The 22811-nt window shown below is 34.7% G+C and overlaps 1 protein-coding gene across 5 annotated transcripts in view; it reads left to right on the plus strand.

Moving 5' to 3' along the window:
• The window catches only part of LOC138708788 (transcriptional regulator ATRX-like), a 138979-nt gene that overhangs the window by 51161 nt on the left and 65007 nt on the right, over window positions 1-22811 (plus strand). The window contains exon 1 of one of the 5 annotated variants that reach the window (XM_069838970.1): window positions 17669-17849. The exons of 2 other annotated variants lie outside the window; for them this stretch is intronic. The gene's annotated coding sequence lies outside the window, so the exon portion shown is untranslated. Of the gene's footprint in view, window positions 1-17668; window positions 17850-17889; window positions 18045-20909; window positions 21133-22811 lie in introns of those variants that run through there. 2 more of the 5 variants (XM_069838969.1, XM_069838967.1) reach the window with 2 other exon arrangements.

The raw sequence follows: 22811 nt of genomic DNA on the forward strand, positions 1-22811 counted from the left end.
TTGAAATTATTCAAACCTGCTTGACAGGGAGCTTCTGCCTGAAAGCCAGATTTGCGTTAAATATATAACTGTTGTTATATCACTCATATCAGCTAAAGGAGCGAAAGGGTTAAGCCACTTTCACCTCTCCCTGGATCCGCCTATGACTGTATAGTGTTTATCGAACATGTCGAAAGAATGTCAAATGACAGGTAAGATAATACCCAAGCAAGTAATGAATTGGTAGATCCTAGAAAGAAGTAGACGTGAAAGACTGAGAGGGACAGATATGTCAGGAAGATATACTAACGGTTGCAGGTAATTTCGTCCAATTTAAAATGTCCACAGACAGAAAAATATTCAAGTAAAAATCGTCCAAGGAATTTAGTCCAAGCAGTAAAAGTCCAAGAAGCAAAAAAATCCAAAAATATAATGAGTCCAGTATACGAAAAAGTCGAAGTCAAATACGCAATAGGTCCGATATACAAAAAGGTCCATTACATAAGTAAGCCCAATGTTCGTTTAGTTTAGTTTAATTCCGTTAGAAAGGAATCTGTACGTTGAATTTCTCGCTTGTTGTAAATGCATTACATGCAGGAAACGACATCTATTGGGGACTTTAGTAACTATTGTGCAAACATGATCCTAGCGTCAATGATGAGAAACAAGTGAAACACAATTTTTTTAAGCGAAATCTTTGTAATTTGCCGGCCTTGTTCGGTTATGATGACAATAGTTCCCCTTCTCCCAGAAGTTGCTGCTAATGCTGCAAATAATAAACAAGTGAAGAATTGCAGTGGCAAACAGCAGTTGAGAGGAGTCGAGGTCGTGACCCCAATTGCGGATAAGCCACAGACCAAGGTTCCTCATTACAGCGCTCTCGTTTGCTTCACCCTGGGCAGTGGTACGTCCAGCAATAATTGATCTGCAAATGTTGGAGATTTTCGGATCAGTGTCTGTTACGCTTACTTGAACGTTATTTCCATTTAAATAAATAATATGGTATAATAACAATGACTATTTCGTTTATATGACGTCATTTCATTTTCGGCCAATGAAGTGTAATAAAATTTTGAATTCCAATCGATCACAGTCATACATCGCGATAATTTCTGCAGCTCGATTTATCACTATCAATTTATCGCATGGTCGTTTTTTTTTTGTTTAATCAGTGTCGCCAACTGTTTCCCCGTAAATCGGTAAGCATGAATCCATTGTACTAAAGAGAGTGCGAAATCCTGCTTCCACATCTACATCTTCATCTTCTAATTCCATGTCCATTGTAATTAAAAAAGTGACACTCCTTCATAACAATTGTTCATTTAATTAATGTATTAATGAGGTTATTTATAATTATACTATAAAATGTTTAAATTAAATTATGATTTCAGCAGATAATGAAAACGTATTTCTGTTATAATAACAAGAGAAAAGCGCAGTACATATAATTTACATTTTTAAACCTGTATTTCGCTTTTCTCAATTGGCATTACTGAATAACATTCAATTTCTTTATTGCAGTAATCGTTATTCATCTGTTTCTACTTCAAAATCTCTGAATAGGTTAAATATTCATAAAATACAATTATTAACATTTAGTGAGCGAATTTTAGGGATATATTATTTACATTTTAATTTTATTCGCGAAATAGTCCTAATAAATGTCACTCGAGGTCTGAGATTTCCCAAATAAATTCACTCACTCCGCTCGTGGATTTATCGGGAAATCTCAGAGCTCTTGTGACATTACTATAGATAATTGTATGAGATTTTATGCTTTTGCGGTGATTTTGTTTGGAAGAAACGTTAGAGATGACCATTCCTATGAGCAGTCCTGCTGTACCTCTGAAACGTTGTCATTAAGAACGTTGCGATACTATCGATATAAGTAGGTATCGATACTTTAGTAGCCATACTGACTATAATTGAAGGATTTTTTTTAAAAACCATAGTCCAAATATGCAAATTTGAGATATTAAGCGTATTGTAGCGGCCATCTACTGAATTAGTTGTTAGGGAAAAAGACACCATAGGCCTATGTTATAGGAGATGAAATTTTCAGTGGTTTTCATAAAAAAAATTTAGTCCAAAGACTTTTTTTGTGAAAACGGTCATTGTCCAGCTAGGACGACGGTAGTATTTACAGATATTCCATTCATATAATCTTGAAACATTTATTCATACAATTTTAACTTGTAGTAGATGTACTGCTCTTTACGTACGCGGAAAAAGCCACCTCAGAGAAAAATACTTTGGCACGTGAATTGTTGTATTAGTTATGGAGTCATCCTTTAGTGCAGAAGTAACCCCCTGGAAGAAACGTAAGAAGAAGAAACAGGATATAATAAAGGAAAGAAGTTTAAAGGGGAGGCACACTTCAGCCACAACGGAGTATTTTTTCTTAAAACAACCAATGTCCACAGCTACCTGCATTTACACATGTATTTCTGTAAGGCAATTTAAGTTATAAATGTACTTCAGTTTTCCCAAGTTTCTACACCATCTTAAGAATTGGCATGATGAATTTCATACTTGAAATGTCAACAACACCCATGCCAGATAGTTTTTTGTTTCTCCTGTAAATGTATGTTTTTGGACTATAGTTGTTTTTCTTAACCCTTCAATTGGATTCTTGTTTCTCCTGTAAATTTATGTTTTTGGACTATAGTTGTTTTTTTTTTAAACCCTTCAATTGGATTCTTGTTTCTCCTGTAAATTTATGTTTTTGGGCTATAGTTGTTTTTTTTTTACCCTTCAATTGGATTCTTGTTTCTCCTGTAAATTTATGTTTTTGGGCTATAGTTGTTTTTTTTTTAACCCTTCAATTGGATTATTGTTTCTCCTGTAAATTTATGTTTTTGGACTATAGTTGTTTTTTTTTTTTGAACCCTTCAATTGGATTCTTGTTTCTCCTGTAAATTTATGTTTTTGGGCTATAGTTGTTTTTTTTTTAACCCTTCAATTGGATTCTTGTTTCTCCTGTAAATTTATGTTTTTGGACTATAGTTGTTTTTTTTTTTTGAACCCTTCAATTGGATTCTTGTTTCTCCTGTAAATTTATGTTTTTGGGCTATAGTTGTTTTTTTTTACCCTTCAATTGGATTCTTGTTTCTCCTGTAAATTTATGTTTTTGGACTACAGTTGTTTTTCCAAAATACACTTTTCAATTGGATTCGACATTTTACTGATATCAATAGAAAAATAGCAGTATCGAAACAAAAATAATAATCACCTTCAGCCTGTCACGCAGGAGGCCCGGGTTCGAGACCCGTTTTGCAAAGGAATTTTACAAAGTTACATTTGTTCAAATCAAATTTCTGCACATTTAAAGGACGAAACTAAAATTATTTCAATCATTTATTGTCATAATACACTGCTCTCTTAAATTGACTGAACATATTGGGACTTAAATCAATGGCTTTCCTAAAACGGGCTTTGAAATTTTTCATATAAAACATTTTTTATCTCGGAAAGGAAGCAAAAACGAGTAAAATTGTATTAAACTTTTTTGTTTGAAATATCTCACAGAATAACTCCCTGAAATTAATGGCATTAGTTATGGTTCATACTGTATACTGGATAACGTATGTGTAAATGGGCTATTCCATATGAAATCGATCAGTAAAAAACCTCGCATTTTTTATACTCTAATTTTGTCCCTATTTATACAAGGTGCTGAGGAGAGTGCATTTGCAAAAATATACTATCGAAAGTCAAACGGTTTTCGTATTGTTGAGCGACAAATTTAGCGTATTTTAGAAAAACAAGCCTATTTCAGCGCTCAGAACTCTGGAGCCATTTACTGCAGAACATTGAACGAGAGCTCATTTTGAAGCTGACATTTAGTAGGTTGTGATAAGAAGTAACCCTTATTTTTATTGTGTACAGAGGGACAGATAATCTGATTTTACTTACTTTTAGGCTTTTTGTCCATTTGTAAAAATGTAAAAAAATATTGAGAAAAAACCTTGCAGTATTAAGAGGGATTCGGCATTGTTTGCTTAGTGTTACGGCAATAAGTTTCGAGGGTATTAAATAAATTATTTTCACACGCCTAGACTTGAACAGTGCAGTACCGCACGCAATGGCCAAGAGCTGAAGATAAGCGAGCATTGGGCGTAATTTTACTCCTGTGTTTATGAAAACTTGTGATAAAGCTAGCCCAGCCATGACTGCTAGACGACACATCACGTGTTTATGTCTCCTGGCCTTGCTTACCTCGGCTAGCTCCCGCCTCACAGTCAGCTGGTTAGTTCACGCGCGTATTATCTATTTTCTTTATTTGATATTTTCAATACTTTCTAATCAACGGTGCACCAGTAAAAAATATGTGTTTATTTGTACTTTCAATGCGGAATCTAACTATATATTTTAAAAATATTTTTTCCTAGCCAAAGGTGTCTTAATGAAGAAAAATCTAAATTTCTCCATTTCCATAAAAAGTAAGAAATTCTGTTTATATGTCAATATAAACTTTAATTTCTCAGCATCAAAATAAACCATGATTTTGATCATTGGGTGAAAGGGTTTCGGAGCTACAACAGTTTAAAGTTGCAAATTTTATGAAAATACGATAAATTTAAATATTTTTAATTTAAACACTATGAAGTTCTGATGCCTCAAACTTTGCACAAAGCATTGTATCACAGTTCTCTACGCACAAAAAACGTTTTATTGTATTCAGAAATTGTAAGGTCAATTTTCTCTATATGTCGGTCGATTTGAGATGGAATAGCTCGTATGGAATGTCTGAATCTATTCTGGCCATATGTGCGTCCATGTGAGGATGGCCTCGGGTGAGCTGTTGTATGATTGTGTACGTATTAGCGTATGAGGTGTGAGTGAATACTGTGTGTGTGTGTGTGTGTGTGTGTGTGTGTGTGCGTGTGTTGCAGCCTGCTGTAACTTGTGTGTTGATAACAGTGGGACAGGAAGGATGTAAATGTCGGTGTTTCGTGGTGTCAACCAAGATGAAGTCACTCTTACTCACCGGATGTACCGGTCATACAGCTCTGGAAATTACATGATGAAAACAGAACTGCGAGCGTAGAGGAATGTCTAACTTCAAATTCATTTGATATGGTTATGTAATGTTTTATTCTTACTAACATTTCTAATATTAACCTGGCTATACCTTTGGATCAACGATTAATAACCGGAAACATCGTTTGCTACCCCCTTCCAAGACTGGAGTTCGATGATACTGGCGTAATATACAAACAAATCACTTTACCAGGTATAGGAGGGAAGAAAAGTAGTTCATTCATTTACGTAAACTAGGAAATATCGCAATTTTGAGTTTGATAATTTTCATTAGGTTTTTGTTTAATCAAAATACAGTACAGTATTAACAATGAGTGTTTTTACTCACGAACTGAGCTTTTGAAAATGGTGGCGTTCATTTCGATACAGGCTTCAGTTCTAATGTGCATATTATCGCACTATAGACTATTGTACGTAATTCCAATTACCAGGTTCGTACTTCGTATCAGTAACTCATGTTGAAATAATTCTGTACCTACTCTATAAAAGAGTACCTTAAGTATCTTCACTTCTGTCCGACCCGAAAAGATAAAATTACTCAGACATGCTATCCACTGTCCGTCCAAGTGGTTATGTCGCAGCGTCGTAGAAAGGGAGGAAATCACGTTACAGTTAATTACTTAACGAGGCCCTTTTATTTAAGTTATTTTAAACAATTGTATGGGTATAATATTACGTAGACGTCCAATTCCTAACAGAAATTAATGTTCTCAGAAAAGAGCTAAGAAAGCCCAGCCACTAGCATTTACAGAGAGGCGAATAGAAACAGATGGGGGAAACCGGGATGCGACGTAGGCAAATGGAAAATGATGCAATATTGAAAGCTCTTTCGTCACTGGAAAACGCGAACATATTTTTGGAACGTACTGTTTACTATCACCGTAAGGCTACTATGACTGTATATGCGGTCTTGGATCTGTGTGGAGGACGGTTGAACTTCATTAGTAGAAGGGGTGGGAGTGAAGTACATTCAAAAACTCAGGTACAATAAAAATTGAAGTAAAAATAAAATGATGTCCCTGTATAAATTAACTATGGTTGGTTTTTAAAGAAAAAAAGTATTGAGCATATGAGCACAGTCTAGTAAATATAGTCACGAAGCTCATACGTAATAAATATGCATCCATAGATAGTTGCTAACCACTAGGATCGCTAATATCGCCTCATTACAGATAATGCGAAATAGCATCGGCACCAAAGACGTTATAATAATATACTAGACTCACACAGAGCGCTGGTGTGCTGTCCAAAATTGAAACCAGTCTGCGCATGTTTACGTCGCCATGCTACTGGCAGAAATAGAGCGGTAAACACGATTGTCATACTTGTCCTTTGTTTTGTCTCGGGTGTTTTTAGTGAATAGTGTGAAAGTAATGGCAATATAATTTTGAAAGATGATATATTATCGCCGCGGACTCATTCTTAACATGTCGGCATCATACAATATCGTGCGGTGTGGTTTAAAAAAATAATTTTGCCCACCGATTGTTGCTCTGTAGGTTTCACTCTAAGCGTCATGTTGTCACGTCTACTTCCTCGATAAGAATAAGCACTAGTTTGTTATATTGTTAAATGGATATTATTATTATTATTATTATTATTATTATTATTATTTCATATACGAGTACGTTGGCTTTCTTAACTCTTAATAATAACTCTTTAATAATAATTTTTAATCACATACCTTAATGTTCGTCCTCAGCACAAGACATTGCAACCTCGGGTTAAGTCTACGTGGATTAGACAAGTAGGTGTCATTTAATAATAATTCAAGCAGCTTATTGGTTGCATTATTGAAATTGAGGCGAGTGATTGGAGCGGCGACACAAGAAATTGAAAACAATAATGCAATTAAATTTCAAAGACCTGCCGAACGCATGAGGCCGCTCAAAGACCTGCCGAATGTTAACCATGAGAACGCGGCGATAATACCATCCCTGTTTAATTTTCCAAGCTATTTGCAAAAGGTACGATATAATATTATCTCTGTTGTTACAATATCAATATCATTAAAAATCAATCAGTAGTTTACGACAATAAAGAATACTTAATTGTTAGTACAGGTATATCAGACTGTAGAGAAATCCCACTGAGTGAATTATTTAGACTTACACATCAGATGTTAAAACATTAGTGGAAAGATAACTTTTTGTTTTTATTATGTAAATTAATTTATTTGCAAGATAATAAACTTTCATTCAAGATCCATATATGGATAAATAAATATACAGATAATAAATAAATAGCTATAATAGCTAAGCCTCCTTTGTGAATTTATGATTCAGAGATCACCTATAAATAACTCTTTTACATTTTGCCGGATATATTTTATTAACAAAAGCAAGGAATGGCATCTTATTGATATTGCATATGTGCATAAAAATTATGTACCATCACTCTGCATGCACTGATAATATATCTATTTTATTTAAAATAAAAATACAATATGTAAAAAATCCACACATAAAAAGTATGTGGTTTTTTTTATCTTGCATAAAGTGATTGTTTAGTTTTCAGGTCTTCACGTTACCTATTGTTTGCAATGTATTAGGTACCGATACTTTTTATAATTGATAGCATTCCCTTTATTAATTGAAGAATGAATTCAATGTAATTTGGCTACCTTCGCACATTATATTTTGCCAGATTACCTATGTCCTGTGTCTAAAAGTACCGGTAATATAATTTATTTTTGATTCTCTAAAACTTAACAACAAGTCTATACTGATTATCGCATATTTATTTCACTTAGGAATTTGATTATAACAAGAACTTGTGTAATCAAGGTGCATATATTTATGTCTTGTGATCTAAGAGTTAATATGTTAATATAATTTTAGATTCTCTGAAACCTAACAAATTGATGATTATCGTAAAATTATACAATCTATAATGTGTATTGTGTAGGCCTATTTATGGATGTATCAGTATGTTTTCTATAAATTGCTGCATACGTATTTTCTTTTCTTTAATGTTCTAACACATATCAATGAAACTTTGAATATGTTTATTTCGTCCTAATTTTACGTTAAACGTCGAAAATGGCCATAATATGTCAATTTTAGATCATCACAGCGTTAAATTGCGTGATTTACGCACTGCTATTATTTGTCTGCTCTCCAACAATATGGCGGCAAGCGCAGCGTTCAATTTGCCCCGGTTTCCTCGTTTCGCGCAGCCGAGACTGTAGGGGCTTGATCGGCACAGCCTATTGTTCCTAGCACCCTCACAACTTATATACTAGACTGTGATATGAGGCAATTCCATCAAATGATCAGTTACCATAGAAACGTCTACCTACTACGTAGTTTCTACAATGTACTAGGCAAGACCCATAAAAACTAATGTGAAATGCTCTATAGTCAAGTAGGCTACTGTAAGTTATTCTGCTATGTTATTTACAGTACTTAGCCACAATTTCAAGTGAAGAATTATCAAAATAGATGCATTTATTGAAATAGATACCGAAGTTAACGTGTAATAGGTATAGGGTTATCCAAAAGTAAGTTCCCATTTTAAAACAGCTATATCTTCTGTACATATCAACAGTTTGGTTTCATATAGGTACCACTGTTTAGGCGGCCGGGTAGCTCAGCTGGCTACGGACTGGAAAGTTCGGGGTTTGATCCCAGGTGATGACAGGATTTTTTCTCGTTACCAACTTTCAGAATGGCCCCGAGGTTCACTCAGCCTCCTATAAAATTGAGTACCGGGTCTTTCCCGGGGGTAAAAGGCGGTCAGAGCGTGGTGCCGACCACACCACCTCATTCTAGTGCCGAGGTCATGGAAAGCATGGGGCTCTACCTCCGTGCCCCCCAAGTGCCTTCATGGCATGTTGCGGGGATACCTTTACCTTTTTTTACCATTACTGTTTAGAAGGTTTGGGGTTTTTTTTATCGATGCTTGTTTCGTTGCTATGGTAACTGTGTCACGCTTGTATAAACAATAATTGTTATTCAGAATACAGACTGCAGTTGTAGGAGAGTAATTTTAATAATTTTCACAATGGTTTTATCTTTACGAGTTCGAATTGTCCTCCTTCGGTGCTATTACGAATGCAATAGACAATATGCATATGCATTGAGAAGATATCGAACTTTACATGCATTGAGAAATGGACCCTGCTCTGTAAAATCATTTCGTAAGTTGATGAACAAACTTGAGGAAGCTGGTTGCGGGTTCGATCCCGGCCCAGGTCGATGGCATTTAAGTGTGTTTAAATGCGACAGGCTCATGTCAGTAGATTTACTGGCATGTAAAAGAACTCCTGCGGGACAAAATTCCGGCACACCGGCGACGCTGATATAACCTCGACAGTTGCGAGCGTCGTTAAATAAAACATAACATTTAATATTCGATTGTATAAGAATCACTCTGTGCATTGAGATCAATACAACTTATATACATTTGGAGTTCTCGTAATTTTACTTTCAAATTTTGCATTGTAATTATGCTGCAAAAATGTATTTCGAATTTTGAATAAAAATATGTGTTTTCAGTGTACCGAGTACTCAATAAAAGTATTTTAACGTGCTTTGTGTGTGTGTGTAACTTTGCTTTCTTACAATTTTTTACATTCTTGACTTTTATGATCTCGGATATTATTCATAAAAAGCGCACAATCTATACTAATAATAAATCTGTAGCCGAAAATTTTCTGGTAATTTTCGCTTTTCCAAAAATAATTGGTCCTAACATGTATAATTAACCATCCTGAAACCGAAAACAGCTTTTTTGAAATTTTTGTTTGTATGTCTGTCTGTATGTTAGTTACCTTTTCATGCGATAATGGCTGAACCGATTTATATGAAAATTGGAATATAAATTAAGTTCGTTGTAACTTAGATTTTAGGCTATATGAAATTCAAGATACGTTATTTAAAAGGGGGGTTACAAGAGGGCTTGAATTAAATAAATCGAAATATCTCGCTTATTATTAATTTTCATGAAAAATATTACATAACAAAAGTTTCTTTAAAAATAATTTCCGATAAGTTTTATTCTAAGCAAAATTTTGATATAACTGATATTTAATGAGATAGATGAGTTTTAAAATTAAAATAACGATGCCACTTATTGGCCTGTAATGAAATGGAAACAAATGACTTCATCTATAAGGGGCCTCGGACAACAACAATAGAAAACTATTAATTATAAATTACGTAATTACTTTATATTTATTTCTAACGGGTGCAGCGGAGCGCAAGGGTACGGCTAGTCTTTAATAAAATAACAGAAATTATTTCAAACATTGAGACTAAAATATATAAAAAAAAATATATATAATAAAAATCGGTTTCGATTTTTTTCCCATTCCTCACTTCTCTTATCACATAAATAACTTTATATTCTCATTTTTAAATAGAACTATAAATGATTGGAATGACCTACCTGCAGCGGTCTTTGAGGACTGTCCTTCCTTAAGGAGATTCAAGAATAACTTAAAAAGTTGTGTATAAAGTGTAAATTAAAATTAAGGTGACATGTATTTATTTAGCCTGACGAGTTACTCCCTTAGTTTGAATTGTAAATTATTTAAAAATAGCGTGTAAGAGGGCCTTAGACTAGAAATGTTTAGTTTAAATGTAGTTCTGTTTATAAGTATGCATAAAGGTGTAATTATTTGTCTTATTTGAACTGTTGTATCAGTGAAGCGAGGTAAGTCAGTGAAGTTATGGTTTTACAGTGCAGTGAATAGTTCTGATCAGTGATAATTTATAGCGTCAATGAAATGTGTTCTATAGTGTCAGTGAAATGTGTTATAGAGTGTCAGTGAAATGTGTCATAGTGCCACTACAGTGAGTGAGATGAGAGTAAAGTGAAAGACTATTGAAACTTATGTAGGACCTATATATATATAATTATTGTGTTAAATTGTATTGCATATTTTTATTGTATTGTGTATATAATTGTATTGTGTATTGTAATTTTATTGTGTATTGTTTATATTGTGTATACCACTGCCACCGGGTGCTTGCCCAATTGCAGTGTAAATAAATACATACATATACAGTGTGTTTATTAAATATTTAACTGAGAGAAATATTTAATTGAGACTTGTAATTTAAAAGGAACACATGACTTAATTGTAAAACTTGATAACTTTTTATTTGTTATCACATTCTCTTCCCATTTGCCACCTTCACCTTTATGAACACTTAGTAATCTCTGAGGTATCTCATAAATCTATATAACCTAAATTCATATAATTCAACGTTTGTACGAATAGAATCCACTGAAAGAGGGTCGGTACGGGAAAAAGAAAGGGATAGAACGGAACTCAGAGATTGGCGGAACTAATGGTAAGTTTTGTTTCGTTACGAAGCGAATTACAGCGAATCCAGTTGTGTGGAATTGCCTAGCATGCCAGTTAATTGAACAGCTTGCGGGATCATTCCTCTACACGGTCTTTAGACTGGCTTCAATAATTTCGTGAGAAATTATGACCATTTGTGGGTCTGTAAATCCTCTCTAATAAGTTTACAGCCTATTCGTATGTTATACCATATATATACCTACGAGCAAATTACAAGGAAATGTTGTGTCTGAATTCAAAAAGTTGGAAGAATGCTGTTTGTGGACCTTTTGCTGATATACTATACCAGGCATGGGCAATATGTTCCCGCGCGGGCACTGTATACACCACCCCTTCATTTCTCCCTTCACAAATATTCTACCGGTCTGCGTGTACACACACTAAGCAGAGGTTGAACTCGGTACCATAGCATTTTAATCAGGGGTACCTATGTAAAGTGGTAGAATATGACGAATAACTTGTAGGTTTCGTTTTAATTTCCAAGAAACATGGGGACAAGTCTATTTTGTTATTATGAATAAAGATAAAATTCAATGCCTCAACTTTTCAGTTGAGATTTATATAAAACATAATATCAGACGGCACTTCGATCTTGAACATAAGAATTTTGGTAAACATAAGCTTATAGGTAAAGAGTTTAAAATAGGATTGTTAACAAGGGTTTATATTGACTATTACACTTTTACTACGTCATACTACTTTTGACCAATAAAACTGTAGGAAAGGACGTCTTTCAACCAATCATGGCTGCTTATCGCGCAATTCTATCGCTTCCCTAGCATTTGTTAGTTTTAATCACTACGCTAGCATTTGTTTATTTGTTTGCCAACATTTCAAACAGCAAATTCTTTACGGTACTATAAAACGTGCTTTACAATCGTCATTTGTTTCCAGCATAGACAGTCAACTGAAAATGGCGGCTCCGTTCAAACGTTTTGGTGAAGCTAACATTAGTGAAATAGAATTTCAGTAAGTCAAGTAATATTTTATTGTATTAGAGTACTTCATTTCTTATAAGCTTTATAAAGTTTCTTCTAATCGTGTAATAGTCAATTAAATCCCACTCGAGTTTTGATTTTCTCTAGATAAATAAAAACCTCTAGTGAGATTACTGTTGATAAAATAGTTGTTATATATATGCGATAAAACAATGTGTTATGTTAATGCAATTTGTTGTGCAGGTTGAAATAGTGAGAAAGTTTTCAAGAATCTACAAGAATAATTTGTTAATGCAAAAGTCAACCCACAATCACTAATAGTTGAAAATGCAGTCCGATCGATTTATCGCATTTAAAATACAGTCATAAAGTCATAGAGAACAATACCAGCGAATAGGGATTATAAAGAATGGACACTTCGCGTCGGTACCTTTGATGTAGCCGGACTGATTTCAATGACCTTCAAGCCAGCTAAAGCGTGAGATTCTGCTTTCTCCCTAGAGTTGGCGCTGACATCACACTAGCTAGCAGTCGACACAGCGGAAATATAACACATATAATTAATACATCTAGGTACATTATGTACTCAAATAAAATAAATTGGATCCATAAAATAATAAATCCGTCATTAACTGTAATGTCTAGACTCTAGAGTTCCTTTATGATGAGAGTTGAGACGTTGACCCCAACAACAATTAAAATATGTAATGATTTGATAGCGCTGAAAATGGAAAAAACAAAACTCTTACAAGAAGTAAAACCATATACCTATATTATATTATATACAAATATTAAACGAATTCGATACTTAATTTTATAATGTATTATATTATTTTATAATATAATTTATGATATCTGAAATATAAAATATTATTATTACAACTAGTTTGTCACTGAGAAATAAGGAAAAGCTGTTAACTTGAATTTATTTGAAGCAAAGCGTTACTGGATTATGCAATAAGGTAGGCGATGTTTGGATCCTGTGTCTCAAATCTATTCTCAATTATTATCTTAGCGTATGCTTGATTACACTAACCTCTAGCGCTTGAAAGTGGAACTAAACGCTTGCGCACAGAGAAACAAAACACAGGAAAATTCGCTCAGTGTCCATTCTTTATAATCCCTATTCGCTGACAATACCCTCTTTCAAATGTCATGTAAAACCGGCAAGGAAATGTATGAATTATTATTAAATGACACGTCTCTTAACTTATGTAATTTCGCAGCTAAGATGCTGGCAATCTTTGAATCCACGTATGTATGCAATACTGCTGACGTCATAGCCGAATTCTGGTTAGTGAACGATACCACAAGAATCGTTCAGGATTTCTCACTGGCAAGCTGACAGGTGCAATGGATTATTGGGCTACTTCAAGGAGAGACGTAAATAACAATTATTGTTAATGGGTCATTCGATAATACTGGAAAAATTTAACACCATCTTCCATTAAATCCGGAAATAAAATTGTGAAATTGCCCATGGTTGCTATTCATATGGCGCTTGAGCGAATACATTGAAGAGCAGTACTGTACGTGGTTGTAGTTTTAACGGGTGAAAATGCCTTTTGCTACGTAATTGTTCAGAGTTGGTCTGCCTTGAAGAGCTTCATGTGAGGTCAGCCCACCACTTTCCGTGCTTGGCCAGTCAAATGTGATAGCCATTTCCAGCACGCTAGTGCTCCCCTCTCGATCTCATACGAGACTGAGACTACTAGGCCTACGAATGTTGTATTGAAAGACACTGTAAAGCGATCAGTGATCACTAGGGCTGGCACTTTCCGTAAAACACAGGATTAGGGTCACATATTTCCAGAGTATAGGTACTGTGTGGCAGTCACCTTGTAAACACTTCGCACACGTAGTACGACAGGAACCAAACTGGTACAGTACAAAGCATACGGACTATTCCATATGAAATCTATCAGTAAAAAACCTCGCATTTTTATACCCTAATTTTTTCCCTATTTATACAGGGACATCATTTTATTTTTACTTTCATTTTTATTGTACCTGCATTTCTGAATGTACTTCACTCTCACCCCTTCACTAATGTCCTTGCTCCCGCCAGACACAAACTTACGGCCGCTGTTGCATTCGAAGTCTTCAAGCAGTGAAGTAAACACTGCAGTGTATAGTGTGTTTCAGAAATATGGTTGCGTTTTCTAAAGAAGAAAGACCTACATTAATAATATCGTACTAAAAAATTATATTGAAGAAACGATAAATTAAATTTCAGAGAATATGCTTCAAAATGTTTTTAATAATATGCGTAAAGAATTGAAGCCTGCATTGTAATGAACGGCAACCATTTTCAGCAACTTGTTTAAAAATTCAGATTAGCTTATTTTGAATTGAGGTGGCTAGAAACAAAGGAATGCTAGTGACATTTGTAATAACATGAGTTAAGTGCATCCAGTGTAAGCTAAAGTATCTAAAATTTTAGTGGCAAAGGGATATTTTAATCGCATCACACATTAAAATTTAAATAAAAATTTCACCGATTTTACGAAAGCTTAAATATTTAAACCCCATTTTCTCAAAAGTAACTTAAGTGCACTTACAGCCCTTTACTTATGACCCCCTCAATTTAAATGCACTCTCTATATTGTATGTTAACATCAATAATTAATATGCTAAATAAAGTAGACATTAAATAACGAACATAGCCGCCTAAAAAGTTGAGTTTTTGAAAAAAAAAATGTTACTACTCTACTGTATTTTGATAAATTCCGTAAAAGTGATGAACAAACTGAAAATCGTAATATCGTATTTCCCTACAACATAAATGGATACACTACTTTTCTCTCCTCCTATACCTAGTAAAATGATTTGTTTACATATTGCAGTAGTAACATCAAACTCCTGTAATGGAAGGAGGCAACAGTGTTTCCGAGTATAGCCAGGTTAATGTTAAAAATGTTGGTAAAAATAAAGTGATGTCTCTATACAAGGTGCTGAGGACAGTGCATTTGCAAAAATATACTATCGAAAGTCAAGCGGTTTTCGTACTATTGAGCGACAAATTTAGCGTATTTTATAAAAACAAGCCTTTTTCAGCGCTCAGAACTCTGGAACCATTTACTGCAGAACATTGAACGGGAGCTTATTTTGAAGCTGACATTTGGTAGGTTATGATAAGAAGTAATCCTTATTTTTATTGTACACACAGAGAGAGAGAGAGAGATAATATGATTTTAATTACTTTTAGGATTTTTGTCCATTTGTAAAAATGTAAAAAAATATTGAGAAAAAACCTTGCATTATTAAGAGGGATTCGGTATTGTTTGCTTAGTGTCACGGCAATAAGTTTCGAGGGTATTAAATAAATTATTTTCACACGCCTGGACTTGAACGGCGCAGTACTACACGCACTGGCCGAGAGATGAAGATAATCGAGCGTTGGGTTTCATTTTACTCCTGTGTTTATGAAAACGTGTGATAAAGCTAGCCCAGCTATGCGCTACTAGACGATACATCACGTGTTTATGTCTCCTGGCCTTGCTTGTCTCGGCTAGCTCCCGCCTCACAGTCAGCTGGTCAGTTCACGCACGTACTATTTATTTTCTTTATTTGATATTTTCAATACTTTCCTATCAACGTTGCACCAGTAAAAATATGTGTTTATTTGTACTTTCAATGCGAAATCTAACTATATATTTTAAAAATATTTTTTCATGATCAAAGGCGTCTTAATTAAGAAAAATATAAATTTCTCCATTTCCATAAAAAGTAAGAAAAACTGTTTACATGTCAATATAAACTTTAATTTCTCAGAATCAAAATAAACCATGATTTTGATCATTGGGTGAAAGGATTTCGGAGCCACAACAGTTTAAATTTGCTAATTTTATGAAAATACGATAAATTTAAATATTTTTAATTTAAACACTATGAAATTCTATGCCTCAAACTTTGCACAAAGCATTGTATCACAGTTGTCAACGGACAGAAAAAGTTTCATTGTACAGGGACATCATTTTATTTTTACTTCAATTTTTATTGTACCTGAGTTTTTGAATGTACTTCACTCCCACCCCTTCTACTAATGAATTTAACCTTCCTCCACACAGATCCAAGACCGTATATACAGTCATAGTAACAGTACGTTCCAAAAATATGTTCGCGTTTTCCAGTGACGAAAGAGCTTTTAATATTGAATCATTTTCGCACAGGTACTGTCGTCCATTTGCCTACGTCGCATCCCGATTTCCCCCACCACCTTTTATTCCCCAGCTAGTGGCTGCGCTGTCTTAGCTCTTTTCTGAGAACATTAATTTCTGTTAGGAATTGGACGTCTACGTAATATTATACAACTGTTTAAAATAATTTAAATAAAAGGGCCTCGTTAAGTAATTAACTGTCACGTGATTTCCTCCCTTTCTACGACCCTTCGACATAACCACTTGGACGGACAGTAGATAGCATGTCTGAGTAATTTTATCTTTTCGGATCGGGCAGAAGTGAAGATTGAATTTACAATACGTAAGGTACTCTTTTAAAAAGTAGGTACAGAATTATTTCAACATGAGTTACTAGTACGAAGGACGAAACTGGTAATTGGGATTAGGTACAATAGTCTATAGTGCGATAATATGCACATTAGAACTGAAGCCTGTAAAGAAATGAACGGCCACCATTTTCAAAAATGTGTTTAAATATCCATATTATAATTATTTTTCAATTGAACTTCATTCTCTATATTGTACGCTAATGTGCTGTAGACAGTATAATATACACTGCATAATGAATACGTCCGCATGGACAGCTCAGTACGTGAGTAAAAACACTCATTGTTAATACTGTACTGTATTTTGATTAAACAAAAACCTAATGAAAATGATCAAACTCAAAATCGCGATATTTCCTAGTTTACGTAAATGGATGAAATACTTTTCTTCCCTCCTATACCTAGTAAAGTGATTTGTTTGTATATTACGCCAGTATCATCGAACTCCAGTCGTGGAAGGGCGTTGATTCAAAGGTATAGCCAAGTTAATATTAAATATGTTAGTAAAAATAAAATGATGTCCCTGTATTTAAAAATTCCAAGGTCAATTTTCTCTATATTTCGGTCGATTTGAGATGGAATAGCCCATACAGGGATGGCCAGCACTGATTCATCATCAATGTTTGGATCCTTATGACTGCTCCCATGACTCGATAGGATGAAGATCCAAAACTAAACACCAACATGTGATCACCCTGTCTGATGTTGATATTCTTTCTTCGCTGTGAATGTATTTGACAACAGATAACGCTGGGCTGGTCCCTTGCTGATAAGTGACATTACAGGCTGTCCCACACTTCCTCGTGTTGCTTTCCTATCTGCTACTCCACTTCCCTGTGTGTCTCGCTGTATCCATCAGTTCACGGAATGTCTTGCTGGTAATTCTACATCGCACGCAGAAATATGGTGCTCCGGTTCAGTGTAAACACGCAAACACGCCGGGGTATTTGAGTACCATTATCTGTGTGCGTAATATTTGTTTAATCGCAAAGCTCTTCGCTATTTCCGGGCGGGAATACTTCTTACTGTAAGAAGCAGCACGAAGAAACGAGTTGGTTCTCAAGAGGTGAGGTTCCTCTTCTGTGAAGTGTAAACTTTAGTATTTACTACAGTGTTGAAAAATTGTAAATTGCTGAAAGTTTGGAGTAATTAGAATTTCTCTATATTAGAGTTCGATACGTATTAAAAATTGGATCGATATATAAATCACGGATTCGATATTTAGTTCGGATGCCAGAGTTAAACCGATGCTAAAATGAAGGTGAGTAACTCAGTACTGAATTGAAGAGTACGATACAAAATCTTGCTGCACTTGTGTTGTATGTATGTTTGTGCGAGATCGTGCGTATTTGCTTGGTTTCCGCACAAAACCAATCCGCGGAAAATCTAAAATTCCACATTCAGTATTCCCAACCTAACACACATAACAATTTCCCTCTTCTTACCGCTTAAGTGACATATTGATTTTACTGCTTTAGGCTTTTAACATATTATTTTTAGAGACGTTCAATATAGTAATAATTATAAATTGGAAACTTACCACTGCAATTTCACCTAAATTGCACTGTTAATTATTGTTTTTAAACATTCGCAAAAATTAAGTAAACTCTACAACTCCACTAAAGTTACTGCATTCGTGATGCAAGTAACATTAAGGAAGCCGTGAAAAAATCAACAAGATTCGATAGACTGGGGGAAAAAACAGACAGACGTATATCACGGCCTGCTGGAGTATAGTAAACACAGAAAACATTTTAAAGCAACAATGTTGCAGATAGATATTTTTGTTTTGCAAATATGCCGTCATTGAACAGAAACCAAGATGGAGATTTCATTGCAACTAATTAGAAATTCCTCTTTCAGGTATGTAATAAACGATCTTCGCACAAAATAATGTAGGATACACGAGCGGTATATTTTCTTTCAATTCTCGGAAATTAAAGAAGCTCAACTACGTTTCGCTTTTTCAAACTTTTCCTCGAACATGAAAACTTCAACATACCGCTCTTGTAACGCATATTACTAGTGTATTTATTCACACTGCAAATGGGTATATACCCGGTGACAGTGGTAACTAATTACACTCAATATTGACAATTAATATTAAACACAATTAATAAAAATACCATTAATAATAATAATAATAATAATAATAATAATGATGATGATGATGATGATGATGATGATGATGATGATGATGATGATTCATTCATTTATTTTATTGCATAGATCTTACATGAGCAATGAAGCTTTAAGTTATGGAACAAGTAAAAAATTTTACGATATTACAATTACAATTTTTACAGTTTTACAATTTAGTAATTTTCTACAATTTTTACAATTTGGTGCAATTTTTTACAATATTTTGGCGAGATGTGGTGAGATGAGGTGAGGTCCGAGGATTCGCCAAAAGATTACCCGGCATTTGCCTTTTGGTTGGGAAAACCTCGGAAAAACCCAACCAGGTAATCAAATCAAAGGGGTTGATTCCGAGGACTCGCCATAGACCATCCGGCTTCATTCTCACGGCTGGGGAAAACCTCGGAAGAAACCATTCAATGAGACCAAAGGGGGATCCAACCCAAGCCCGAACGCAGCTCCGGATCAGCAGCCCAGCGAGTCTGCCGACTGAGCTACATCGATGGCTCTACTAAAAGTATACAATACATAGCCAATCAGATTATTAAATTTACAAACGCAAACGATCATTCATAAGTTGAGCTATATGTATAATACAAAACAAGTAAGTTAATTAAATTTAAGGCATAAACAATTCAATTAGTTGTGATATACAGAAATTGATAATACATATCATGCAAACTACTTCAAATTACAAACACAAACAATTTATCAATAGAGCTTACATATTACTATTCAATTTAAAGCATATTAAATTCATCGGCCAAAACTATACAAATATATCAATAGAAAGTAAGCAGATTAATTCAATTTACAAGCATACTTTCATTAAGCTATACAAATTTGTGCAATAATAATAATAATAATAATAACAATAATAATAACAATAACAGGGAGTATCCTAAATTAAATGAAGCACGATCACTTAATATAACATTTAAAGTAAATTTAATTTGTATCTTAACCCTAAGTTCGAACCAAAACCCACGAATATATGTTCATAGCTGCACAAGTACCTTTCAGCACTACACTATCTGCACAAGTACCTTTCAGCACTACACTCATTTCGCTGTCAACTCACTGCACTGGAACTACGACACATTTCACTGATACTATCCTGATTTCACTAACTCTTCAAAAGCATTTCACTATTAAAATACTTTGCACTGCCACTATAAACTATAAAGCTTTACTGACAGAAACACACTTCACTGACACAACACACTTCACTCTTCACTGACACAACACTTCAATAACAAAATATCAATTACACCCTTTAAATAGTGTGTATAACATACTACCGTCTATTAGTAAAGTCCTTAAGCCTATTTTTAAATACATTTTTGGTTATTGGTAAAGACTTTAGTAAGTCTGCAGGTAAAGCATTCCAGTCCCTGATAGTACGATTGAGAAAAGAAAACTTTCCAGTGTCCGTTCTCTGTCTTCTTTCCCTCAATTTACATGAGTGGTCGTTCCTTGAAGAGTAATTTGACGGTTGCAACCTATTTTTTATTTCTCTCCAGGGAGGCTCACCTCTGTATGTTTTGAACAGTGCGCATAATCGAATTCACGTTCTCCTGTCCGTGAGTGTGTCCCATTTTAATGGTGAATTTTTCCGACAATACTTGAGAGCCCGTTTTTGAATCTTTTCCAGTGTCTTAGTATGTTCTAATCTGTAAGGATCCCAACATGCAGCACCATATTCCATTACTGGACGAACTAGTGACTTATATGCAATCTCCTTAGTACCCTCATCACAAAGTGTAACGCCCTCCATGCTTTTCCCGCTGTGTCAGTAACATGTTCCCCCCAGCCGAGATCGCTGCTGAATGTTATGCTCTTTGTTCTTATTAATACCAAAACTTAAGTTTTTTTTTTAACTGATGGCGGATAATTGACTTTGTCATTCATCTACATGAAGTCAGTTGTGTAGAAAAATTTATCGATATGGTCGTTGCCCAGGGTGCGCCATAGGAGGCTGGTCTACCCACAAAGATGAGGTGATGGAGATTTCTTGGGTTGGCAAAGGGGAACCAGAGCTCCCGAAGAAATATGTGTTAATTGGATCACGGGCTTGCCAAACAGAAGTCATAAATCAGGTGCACGTGAAGATCGAAGTCCGGTCCACAGGACTTTGAGCTCAGCGCTCCAGCCGTGACGGCCAACCACAACTCTAGTAACAAACAATATTTCATGTCGTCGATACTAAGGTAATAACACAGTCTAGTATATACAGTCACGAAACTTGTGTTGTGAGGGTGCTAGGAACAGGAGACTGTGCCGGTACTATTTCGCATTGTCTGTAATGAGGCGATATTAGCGATCCTAGTGGTTAGCAACTATCCATGGATGCGTATTTACTACGTATTGAGCTTCGTGACTGTATATATTAGACTGTGGTAATAATAAGTACGATACTGCGTATCGATAACAGAAATAATATAAAGCTGAGTATCGTATTAGATTTAAAAGTGTTGCATTCCATATCAATGCAGGGTTCGATGTGAGATGTAATATATCAGAATTTAAGGTGCACATCCCAATATCTTACCAAGTATAACAGCCATAATTCTTAATCGAGGAGCTCTCTGTCCTCTGTAGAATAGTGTGTATTTCGTGACTTTATGTAGTCAACACGTAAATACAGGGACATCACTTTATTTTTACCAACATTTTTAACATTAATCTGGCTATACTCGGAAACACTGTTTCCCCCTTCCATTACAGGAGTTTGATATTACTACTGCAATATGTAAACAAATCATTTTACTAGGTATAGGAGGAGAGAAAAGTAGTGTATCCATTTATGTTGTAGGGAAATACGATATTACGATTTTCAGTTTGATCATCACTTTTACGGAATGTATCAAAATACAGTAGATTAGTAACATTTTTTTTTTCAAAAACTCAACTTTTCAGGCGGCTATGTTCGTTATGTAATGTCTACTTTATTTAGCATATTAATTATTGATGTTATCATACAATATAGAGAGTGCATTTAAATTGAGGGGGTCATAAGTAAAGGGCTGTAAGTGCACTTAAGTTACTTTTTGAGAAAATGCGGTTTAAATATTTAAGCTTTCGTAAAATCGGTGAAATTTTTTATTTAAATTTTAATGTGTGATGCGATTAAAATATCACTAAAATTTTAGATACTTTTGCTTACACTGGATGCACTTAACTCATGTTATTATAAATGTCACTAGCATTCCTTTGCTTCTAGCCACCTCAGTTCAAAAAAAGCTAATCTGAATTTTTAAACAAGTTGCTGAAAATGGTTGTCGTTCATTACAATGCAGGCTTCAATTCAGTACGCATATTATTAAAAACATTTTGAAGCATATTCTCTGAAATTTAATTTATCGTTTCTTGAATATAATTTTTAGTACGATATTATTAATATAGGTTCTTTCTTCTATAGAAAACGCAATCATATTTATGAAACACACTATACACTGCAGTGTTTACTTCACTGCTTGAAGACTTCGAATGCAACAGCGGCCGTAAGTTTGTGTGTCTGGCGGGAGCAAGGACATTAGTGAAGGGGTGAGAGTGAAGTACATTCAGAAATGCAGGTACAATAAAAATGCAAGTAAAAATAAAATGATGTCCCTGTACTATTAATGGCGGGTCCTAGGTTCCATTACCAGTTTAGATAAGGTAATTGGTGTCCTAAGCTAGTTTTTAATCTCTTATTTAAATACGTTGTATGAACTGCAAAGTTGTTTAGCATCTGTGGAATTGGTGATAGCGAGATGAGACCTAGAGTTCGCCATGGATTACCTGATATTCGCCTTACATTTAGGAAGAACTTCGCGGAATATCCAACCAAGTAGTGAGTTCAAACAGGATTCGAACACACGCTCGAGAGCAGCCTCGGATAAAAAAA

Source organism: Periplaneta americana, chromosome 11 (genome assembly GCF_040183065.1).
Source record: "Periplaneta americana isolate PAMFEO1 chromosome 11, P.americana_PAMFEO1_priV1, whole genome shotgun sequence".
Lineage (NCBI taxonomy): Eukaryota > Metazoa > Arthropoda > Insecta > Blattodea > Blattidae > Periplaneta > Periplaneta americana.